The following is a 9,520-nucleotide window of genomic DNA, read 5'->3' as shown; positions in this document are numbered from 1 at the left end:
TTGAGACCATCCTGGCTAACATGGTGAAACCCCATCTCTACTAAAAATACAAAAAATTAGCCAGATACGGTAGTGGGCGCCTGTAGTACCAGCTACTCAGGAGGCTGAGGCAGGAGAATGGTGTGAACCCGGGAGGCAGAGCTTGCAGTGAGCCAAGATTGCACCACTGCACTCCCTTGGGCAACAGAAAGAGATTCCATGTCAAAAAAATAAAAAAATTTAAAAAAAAGAAAAAAAAAGAGACCTGGTGCAGTGGCTCACACCTGTAATCTCAGCACTTTGGGAGGCTGAGGCAGGTGGATCGTCTGAGGTCAGGAGTTTGAGACCAGCCTGGCCAACATGATGAGACCCCATCTCTACTAAAAATACAAAAACTTAGCTGGGCATGGTCGTGGGCACCTGCAATCCCAGCTAATAGGGAGACTGAGGCAGGAGAATTGCTTGAACCCAGCAGGTGGAGGTTGCAGTGAGCTGAGATCGTGCCATTGCACTCCTGCCCGGGCAACGAGAGTGAAACTCTGTCTCCCAAAGTGCTGAGATTACAGGCATAAGCCATGGTGCGTGGCCTCTAAGAATTTGTTGAAGCTCTGTCTTTTTTTGCTGTTGTTAATAACATTTTTATTTAATAAGAGAAGGAGTCTTGCTATGTTGGCTGGGCTGGTCTCTAACTCCTGGCCTCAAGCAAAACTCCCAAAGTGCTGGGATTACAGGTATAAGCCACCACACCCAACCTGAAACTCTGTCTTGATTATATCTTGAAAGGAGACATTGTTCTTATCTTCTATCAACAGATTGTTCAAATTAAATGAGTTCTATTCTGTATTTGGGCAAGTGTAAACTGTTTTTCAAGCTTGTGTTTGAAGAAGCAAAAAAAAAAAAAAAAAAAAAAAACGACAAAAACTCTACTGGCCAGTAGTGGTGGCTCATGCCTGTAATCCCAGCACTTTGGGGGGGGATCACCTTCGGTGGGGAGTTCGAGACCAGCCTGACCAACATGGAGAAACCCCGTCTCTACTAAAAATACAAAATTAGCCAGGCATGGTGGCACATGCCTGTAATCCCAGCTACTCGGGAGGCTGAGGCAGGAGCGAAACTCCATCTCAAAAAAAAAAACAACAACAACTCTACTAGAGTCATTGCATGCAAGTTACATGCAAAATAGAACACAAAAGAAGCTCCAGTAATCCCAGCACTTTGGGAGGCTGAGGCAGGAGAATTGCCTGAGGCTAAGAGTTCAAGACCACTCTGGGCAACATGGCAAGAACCTGTCTGTATAAAAATAAAATAAAATAAATAAATAAATAAAACTTATCAGCATCTTAGTGTCCTCAAATAAATTAAGCCTAATAATCTAATAATTTTTCTTTGCGTGAGACTCTGGGCTTGTGTGTTTTTAAAAAATGAGTGTGTGTCAAGTTCAATTGCAATTATTTTATTTTATTTATTTTTTGAGATAAGGTCTTGCTCTGTCACCCAGGCTGGAGTGCAGTGGTACAATCACAGCTTACTGCAGCCTTGACCTCCCAGGCTCGAAGTGATCCTCCCACGTCAGCCTCCTGGGTAGCTGGAACCACATGTGCACTCCACCATACACCTGGCTAATTTTTTTTTTTTTTTTGTAGAGACAGGGCCTCCCTGTGTTGCCCAGGCTGGTCTAGAACTCCTGAGCTCAAGCAATCCTCCTGCCTTGGCCTCCCCAAGTGCTAGGATTACAGGCGTGAGCCACCATGCCTGGCCTTGTTTTATTTTTCATTTACTGTAAAGACGGGGTCATACTATGTTGCCTAGGCTGGACTTGAATTCCTGGACTCAAGGGATCCTCCTGTCTCACCCTGCTGACTACCTGTGACTACAAGCATGTGTCCCCACACCCAGCTAAATTGCAATGATTTTTGTTAACTGCGAATTCCATATTCTCTGAAGAAGAGATTGATAATTTCTGTTCATTTGTTTAAACATTTTAATTAAAGAAGTAAGGAACATTTAGCTGCAGAACATTCATATTGTTCTGCCTGATGTACTCTCATTTTTGTCCACCTATTCACTTTAATTCCATAGATATTCTCTCATCTGAATGAACTTGAAATTTAATCTGTCTCACCTTCAAAAAGAGAAGTTTCTTTTTCCAGACCATAGACCTGCTTCTCTGATATTTTTTTCCACCTAAAGGTCATTTAGTTTCCTCCTTAACAATAACAAGCACTAGGCCAGGCGCGGTGGCTCACTCCTGTAATCCCAGCACTTTGGGAGGCTGAGGCGGGTGGATCACCTGAGGTCAGGAGTTCAAGACCCAACATGGTGAAACCCCATCTCTACAAAAATACGAAAATTAACCAGGCATAATGGCGGGTGCCTGTAATCCCAACTACTCGGAAGGCTGAGGCAGGAGAATCGCTTGAACGCAGTAGGTAGAGGTTGCAGTGAGCCGAGATCGCACCATTGCTCTCCAGCTTGGGCGACAGTACCAGACTCTGTCTAAAAAAAACAAAACAAAACAAAATAAAACAAAAAAACCCACAATAGCATGGACTTACACAGTATATACTTTGTGGCGGTGGCTGTACCAAGTGTTTTACATATCTATTAATTTATGAATCCTAACATATAGAGAGATTAAGTCATTCTAGCGAATGGGTGCAGAGTTTGGCTTTGAACTCAGGTAATGTGGCACCAGATTCTGCCTCTCCTCTCTGTCACCCAGGCTGGAGCGCAGTAGCATGATCTCAGCTCACTGCAGCCTCCACCTCCCAGGCTCAAGGGATCTTCCTGCATAGCCTCACAAGTAGCTGGGACTACAGGCGTGTGCCACCACATGGCTATTTTTTTGTTTGTTTGTTTGTTTTTTGAGACCTAGCCTCGCTATGTCACCCAGGCTGGAGTGCAGTGGCACAATCTCGGCTCACTGCAAGATCCACCTCCCAGATTCACACCATTCTCGTGCCTCAGCCTCCTGAGTAACTGGGACTACAGGCGCCCACCACCATGCCCAGCTAATTTTTTCTTTTTTTTTTTTTTTTTTTTTTTTTTGTATTTTTAGAAGAGACAAATTGTCACCGTGTTAGCCAGGATGGTCTCAGTCTCCTGACCTTGTGATCCACCTGCCTCAGCCTCCCAAAGTGCTGGGATTACAGATATGAGTCACTGTGCCCAGCCAATTTTTGTGTGGGTTTTTTTTTTTTTTTTTTTTTTTTTTTTAGAGACTGGGTTTCACCATGTTGCCCAGGCTAGGTACAGCTTTCTCTTTTTTCCCCCCTCAAGATGGAGTCTTACTCTGTAGCCCAGAGGTGGAGTGCAATGGCGCAATCTCAGCTCTTTGCAACCTCCACCTCACAGGTTCAAGAGATTCTTGTGCCTCAGCCTCCTGAGTAGCTGGAATTACAGGCACCCGCCACCATGCCCATCTAATTTTTGTATTTTTAGTAGGAATGGGGTTTCACCATGTTGCCCAGGCTGGTCTCGAACTCCTGACCTCAGGTGATATGCTCGCCTCAGCCTCCCAAAGTGCTGGGATTACAAGATAGAGCCACTGAGCCTGGCCTTGTTCTCTTCTTATAAAGACACCAGTCAAGTCCATGCACATTGACTCATGCTTGTAATCCCAGCACTTTGGGAGGCCAAGGCAGGCAGATCAACTGAAGTCAGGGGTTCAGGAACAGCCTGGCCAACACAGTGAAATTCCATCTCTACTAAAAATACAAAAATTAGCTGGGCGTGGTGGCGGACACCTGTAATCCTAGCTACTTGGGAGGCTAAGGCAGGAGAATCGCTTGAACCCAGGAGGCAAAGGTTGCAGTGAGCCGAAGTATCATGCCACTACACTCCAGCCTGGGCGACAAAGCTAGACTCAGTCTCAGAAAAAAAGACACTAGTCATACTGAGTTATGGCCCACCCTAATGAACTCATTTTGCCTTAATTATCCCCTTAAAGGCCATATGTTCAAATGTAGTCACATTCTGAGACACTAAGGGTTAGGATTGCAACATATAAATTTTGGAGGGACACAACTAAGCCCATGAAAAGATTATCTGCCGGGCGCGGTGGCTCAAGCCTGTAATCCCAGCACTTTGGGAGGCGGAGACGGGCGGATCACGAGGTCAGGAGATCGAGACCAACCTGGCTAACATCGTGAAACCCCGTCTCTACTAAAAAAATACAAAAAAACTAGCCGGGTGTGGTGGCGGGTGCCTGTAGTCCCAGCTACTCGGGAGGCTGAGGCAGGAGAATGGCGTGAACCTGGGAGGCGGAGCTTGCAGTGAGCTGAGATCCGGCCACTGCACTCCAGCCTGGGCTCCAGAGAGAGACTCCGTCTCAAAAAAAAAAAAAAAAAAAAAAAAAAGATTATCTTCTTCTTCCTCTACTGTTGTCCATATGATACATGGTATGGTTTAAATATGTTCCCCCAAAGAACATGTATTGAAAACTTAATCCCTAGTGCAATAGTTTTGGAAAATGGGGCCTAATAGAAGATGTTTATGTCATGAATGCTCCATCCTCGTGAATGGATTAATGCCAGTTATGAAGGGACAGTGTGAGCCACTGTGCCTTGTAGTCCCAGTTACTCGGGAGGCTGAGGCAGGAGAATGACGTGAACCCGGGAGACAAAGCTTGCAGTGAGCCGAGATCGCACCACTGCACTCCAGCCTGAGTGACAGAGCAAGAATCTGTCTCAAAAAAAAAAAAAAAAAAGAAAAGAGGTTGGATAGATAGGTTATGTTTGATAGATAAATATACAAACTATTTACAGTAGTTACTTTTGAGAAATGAACTTAAAGGACGCTTTCATTTTTTACTTTCTGTATGTTTGTATTGTTTAAATATTTTGCAATATTTTGTAAATTAAAAAATAAAGGTTTTCTAAAAACAAAGATTGTGAGAAGAAGAAATGGATTTCTTATTGTTGTCCGACTGTTCTGGAGTTAGGTTCCCTAGGACTCAACTTTCTCACTGGCTATCAAAAGTAGGTTGGTGTAAGCCGGGTGTGGTGGCTCACGCCTGTTATCCCAGCACTTTGGGAGGCTGAGGCGGCTGGATCACCTGAGGTCAGGAGTTCAAGACCAGCCTGGCCAACATGGCGAAACCCTGTCTCTACTAAAAAAAGAAATACAAAAATTAGCCAGGTATGGTGGTGGGCACCTGTAATCCCAGCTACCTGAGAGGCTGAGGCAGGAGAATTGCTTAAACCCAGGAGGCAGAGGTTGCAGGGAGCCAAGATTATGCCACTGCACTTTAGCCTGGGAGATAGAATAAGACTCTGTCTCAAAAAAAAAAAAAAAAAAAAAAAAAAAAAAAAAAAGTAGATTGGTGTAAACAGTGGGTATTTTATACACTATACAAGTAAAACAAAAGGGAGGGATTTATAGACACATAGGTATAGTTTTATTTTTTATTTTTTGGAAGGATAAAAAAGAAAAGTTGGGCTGGGCGTGGTGGCTTACGTCTGAAATCCCAGCACTTTGGGAGGCCGAGGCAGGCAGATCACAAGGTCAGGAGATCAGGACCATCCTGGTTAACACGGTGAAACCCCGTCTCTACTAAAAATACAAAAAATTAGCCGGGCGTGGTGGCGGGCACCCGTAGTCCCAGCCACTTGGGAGGCTGAGGAGAGTGAATGGCGTGAACCCGGGAGGCAGAGTTTGCAGTGAGCTGAGATCAGGCCACTGCACTCCTGCCTGGGTGACAAAGCAAGATTCCATCTCAAAAAAAAAAAAGAAAAGAAAAAAGAAAAGAAAAAGAAACTGGTAAAAGTTAATGATTCTTGGAATGAAAACTGGTGGATTAGAGAATAGAGGTGGGTAAGGAATTTTAATTCTCACTGCATACTGTTGATAGTGTTTGATTTTTTTTTTTAACCATATGAATGTATTAACTATTAAAAATAGCTGGGTGCGGTGGCTCATGCCTGTAATTCCAGCACTTTGGGAGGCTGAGGTGGTGGATCACTTGAGGCCAGGAATTTGAGACCAGCGTGGTCAATATGGCAAAACCCTGACTCTACTAAAAATACAAAAATTAGATAGGTGTGGTGACGCACGCCCGTAATCCCAGCTACTACAACCTCTGCCTCCCGGGTTCAAGTGACTCTCCTGCTTCAGCCTCCCGAATAGCTGGGATTACAGGTGCCAGGCACTAAGCCTGGCTAATTTTTGTATTTTTAGTAGAGATGAGGTCTTGTCATGTTGGTCAGGTTCGTCTCGAACTCCTGACCTCAGGCGATCCGCCCAACTTGGGCTCCCAAAGTACTGGGTTTACAGGTATAAGCCACTGCTCCTGACCTTAGACTTTCTTGAAGCTTAGTCTCTGGATGTGTTTTGAGTTTCCCAATCAGATACATGCCTAAGGGGCTTGATCTGGAACTAAGCTAAAGTAGGGAATAAAATGAAGTCGCATGTGAGGATTCAGTAAGTCACAGCTCTGGTACCAACAGCTCTGGCAGTGGCTTCCTGTTCCCCAGGTCCTGGGGTAATGTGTTCCTGGAGCCAACAGTTGGAACAATGGCTTCCTAATTTCCCAGTTTTCCGATGTGGCACAGGCAACAGTTTTCTTTTTTTTTTTTTTTTTTTTAATTTTAATAATGGATTTTATTTATCCAATATACCCAAACTATTATTTCAACATGCATTCAACACGAAAAACTATTAAGGAGATATTTTACACTTTTATACTCAGGCTTTGAAATACAGTACATATCTTACACTTACAGTGTTTATCAATTCGGACTAGATACATTTCAAGGGCTCAATAGCTCCATGTGGCTAGTAGCTACCATGTGGGACAGTGCAGTTCTGTCTGGATCTTAAGGATGACGCAGGGGAGCCCCAGCTGAAGTGTGATGAGTTACTTTCACTACAGTGTGAGAAAATTTTTATTGTTTTTTTAAGGCATCATGATTTATATGTTGATTGCTCCCACAGAATCATGTGATCTGTCCAAACACACACATCGTAATTCATTTAATCATTTCAATATGGGTGGACAACAACAGTTTTCTTGGTGAGAAGTTATGTCTATCTTAAACCAACCTTCATTCAATAATCCCGACTAAGTATAGATTGTTAAAATGTGTAAGCCTTGTTTGCAGTAGGCTTTATGAGATACACTGGCAGTAATCCAAAATTAATGTCCCTGGCCGGGCACGGTGGCTCACGCCTGTAATCCCAGCACTTTGGGAGGCCGAGGCGGGCGGATCACAAGGTCAGGAGATCGAGACCATGGTGAAACCCCGTCTCTACTAAAAAATAGAAAAAAATTAGCCGGGCGCAGTGGCGGGCGCCTGTAGTCCCAGCTACTCGGGAGGCTGAGGTAGGAGAATGGCGTGAACCCGGGAGGCGGAGCTTGCAGTGAGCCGAGATTGCACCACTGCACTCCAGCCTGGGCGACAGAGCGAGACTCCGTCTCAAAAAAAAAAAAAAAAAAAAAAATTAATGTCCCTTACAGGGGTGGTCTTGACGGTTATGGGTGTAGGGACACGACATGTATGCTGGGTCCATAGCACTCTAACCCTCTTTCCTTCCTTTAGGAAATTTCATCAGGTGATGAGTCAGAGATGCAGGGCCTACCATCCCCTACAGAAGCTGAAAGTGCTAGGTACTCTTTTTCCACCTGCCTTGCAGCTAGAGCACTGGCATGTGGACTGGGCTCTGCCAGTCAGCCACATCTGCCTCGAAGCTTGCTAGAAAAGTTGGTTTCAGGAGGATCACTTCCTGGAAAAGCAGTGATTACAGAGTAGTGATCAGTCCAGTATCTGATGGTCATGGTATCATTGGCACAAGCAGCATATCTGGAGCTCTTCAATCATGGCAGTAGTGCCTTGTCATCAGACCGGTTCTGCAATTTGGCTTTGGCTCTTTCTCATTATGTAGCTCAGAATGTGGTCCTTTAGCCCACCCATTTATTTTATAGGCTACATAATATCCCTTCTTGTTGTTGTTTTTTTGAGATAGGGTCTTGCTCTGTTGTTAGGATTATACTACATACAACTTCAAGCACATTCACATCGAAAATTACCTCTAGTTACTGCATCCAGCTCTGAGTACAGAATCTCTAGGGGATGCCCAATATTTCCAATCACTCCAGATCTTAAAACCCATGGCTAAAATTATATATTTACTAGCAACATATTCTTAGTCCATTTTGTGTTGCTGTAACAGAACACCACTGACTGGGTAGTTTCAAAGAAAAGAAATACATTTTTCACAGTTCTGGAGGCAGATGAGTCCAATATCCAGGTGCTGGTGTCTGTTGAAGGCCTTCTTGCTGAGTCGTTCGTGGTGGAATGTGGAAGGGCAAGAGAGTGTGGGACAGCAAGAAATTGAACTCAAAACCTCAAGTCTTTTCATGAACCCAGTCACTGAGCCACCGATGAGGACTCAGCAACTTTCCCTTTGAGCCCCCTTGCTTCCTGATGCTCCATACCCCACCTTTGCCCACTTCCCCCCACTTCTTCCACTGCTACCTCTGTAGGCAGTTTCTGCTGAGGAAAAGGAATTGTATAGTATGTTTACTATTCAGAACCGCTATTCTTTTAACCTCTTTGCTAGATGCAACTAAGGGCGATAACCTGCTTCCTGCTGGCACCGAGGATTATATCCATATAAGAATTTAACAAAGAAATGGCAGGAAGACCCTTACTACTGTCCAAGGAATTGCTGATGACTACCATAAAAAAAAAAACTAGGCCAGGCACAGTGGCTCATGTCTGTAATCCCAGCACTTTGGGAGGCCTAGGTGGGTGGATCACATGAGGTCAGGAGTTCGAGACCAGCCTGGGCAACATGCTGAAACCCCATCTTTACTAAAAACACAAAAACTGGTTGGTTGTGGTGGTGCATGTCTGTAGTCCTGGCTACTTGGGAGGCTGAGGCAGGAGAATCCCTTGAACCTGGGAGAAGGAGGTTGCAGTGAGCCGAGATTATCATGTCACTATACTCCAGCCTGGGCAACAAAGCAAGACTCTGAAAAAAAAAGAAGGAAAGAAAGAAAGAAACTAGTGACGGCACTCAAGAAGAAATTTGTCTGAATTGAGCATCCAGAAAATGCAGAACTAATTAAGCTACAGAGTGACTCGTGCAAGAACCTATGCCAGTTCCTTGCAGAGACTGCACTGGCCAAGGACAGTCAGCTGAAGGTTCATGGGTTCTAAGTGTCTGTGGCTCACTGAAACTTAAGTGAGGATTTTCTTGCAATGAGTAGAATTTCCCTTCTGTCTTTGTCACAAGTTTAAAAACCCCACAGTGTGTATGAAGTAACTATTTGGGGTCTGCTCTTAGCTTGGACTAGTGTAACTCCTTCATGTAATAAACTGAAAAGAGCCACACAGACAAAAAAGAAAAGTCCCTTCACACCCGTAATCCTGGGAAGCCGAGGCAGGTGGATCATTTGAGGTCAGGAGTTCAAGACCAACCTGGCCAACATGGTGAAACCCCATCTCCACTAAAAATACAAAAATTAGCCGGGTGTGGCAGCACACGCCTGTAATCCCAGGTACTCAGGAGGCTAAGGCAGAAGAATTACTTGAATCCG

The 9,520-nt window shown here is 44.6% G+C and overlaps 1 pseudogene; it reads left to right on the top strand.

The window, feature by feature from the left end:
• Window positions 1-8,494: 8,494 nt before the first annotated feature.
• LOC103225064 (eukaryotic translation initiation factor 1-like) lies at window positions 8,495-9,140 on the top strand (annotated as a pseudogene).
• The last annotated feature ends 380 nt before the right edge of the window (window positions 9,141-9,520 follow it).

Source organism: Chlorocebus sabaeus, chromosome 20, assembly GCF_047675955.1.
Source record: "Chlorocebus sabaeus isolate Y175 chromosome 20, mChlSab1.0.hap1, whole genome shotgun sequence".
NCBI classification, from domain to species: Eukaryota; Metazoa; Chordata; class Mammalia; order Primates; family Cercopithecidae; genus Chlorocebus; species Chlorocebus sabaeus.
The sequence above is the reverse complement of the archived record's forward strand: the minus strand, read 5'-3'. Positions and strand labels throughout refer to the sequence as shown.